Source organism: Panthera uncia, chromosome F1 (genome assembly GCF_023721935.1).
Source record: "Panthera uncia isolate 11264 chromosome F1, Puncia_PCG_1.0, whole genome shotgun sequence".
Lineage (NCBI taxonomy): Eukaryota > Metazoa > Chordata > Mammalia > Carnivora > Felidae > Panthera > Panthera uncia.
Window position 1 is genome coordinate 11,756,657 of NC_064813.1, and position 1,478 is coordinate 11,758,134.

Consider the following 1,478-nt stretch of genomic DNA (forward strand, 5'->3'; position numbering starts at 1 on the left):
ACTCATGCTCTGTCTCTCCAAAATAAACATCAAAAAAATAAAAAATAAAAGGGGAGGAGGTGTTTGAAAGCCTGCGATTGTTTCCATTTTGATTGAAACATTAAAAAAAAAAAGCTTCCCTTGAAAAGTGCAATTTTGAGATTCACGGCTACAAGCTAATTGTAAACACAAAGGATGAAGGAACAGATTTCTCAGTCCCGTACTGTGTCTCCAGTGTGCGGGTGCTTTCGGATACGCTTTCTTGTCTTTGCGGGTCATTCCCACTTACCCATGAGGACACTGAAGGTCAACAGAGTGACTTCCCTACTGTTGCCCTGCTTTGAGTGGCAAACCTAGCAATTTGAACTCCCTTCTATCATACCAGCATCACTTGATGAAAAAGTAATCAATACCTCCACAAGATCCTTTTCCAGAATCAAAGGAGGGGATGTTCACAAATGCCTTTTCCAAACTAAAACACGTTACTCAGGTGTAAGGGATTAGTGACAAGGAGGCCACCATAGTAAGTAAAACAAACAGGTGTCCAATCTCGATCATGTTGAGCACAATGCCTTGAATAAACCCTCTAGTGGAATGGAGGTCATTGATAAGCATGTTAATCTTAACATTTCCTGTTAAAGTACATTTGATGCACTTTAAAAAAAAGTAATGGCACTTAGCTGTTACACTGGCAGGTATTAAGTCTGTTACATAGTATTTATGTAGTTGAATATTCATATGGCACTAGGATGTGATTTATACAACAAAAAAGATGAAAATAAGACACGGTCCCAGCTCAGAAGGCTTACAATCCGAAAGGCATCAAGATACAGGGGATAGAACTGTAGGGACAGAAAGCTTTATCTTCAAAATATCTTTAAAAAACTTTTTGGCATGAAAATGTATGAATCTTTGATTGATAATCAATGAATTGCTTCAAATGAAGCAGATTTAGGGATGGGATATTAAAGGGAAGGTACTCCTTTGGATACTGTGAGAAACGAGTGACTTGGTTTCTGGGATATAGTGAACAAGTGATTCTCAACTGATGGCAAAAGAAGGTGCTTTCCCGGACGTCAGAATATTTGGGGCTGGAACAAAGAGGCTAGGAAGTTGCAAACTACCATGGCACCTTCCACCCTTGATTTGACTGAATTTCCTTTATTTTTAAAATTCAGTTAACGTTGAAGGGAATGTGAGTCTTTTTGGTTTCTCAAAGGACGAGTGCTTTAAAAAGAGAGATGAGAGGTGCCAAGAGGAAGACCGAGAAAAACAAACAGTGCAGTGTGGTGCTAGAAATAACAGGGAAAATGACAGAAATAAGGGGGAGGAGTCAAGGTAAGGATCACAAAGCAGTGGGAGGAATGAACAGGATAACAAGGTTAAATACCAAGGCCAGGTGAGGGAAGGCTTATAATGAAAAGGTTTCAATACGTAAACCAAAGCTCCCACTGAAGCAAACAAATACATTTAAAATAATCTGACTAAAAAAGAGAACA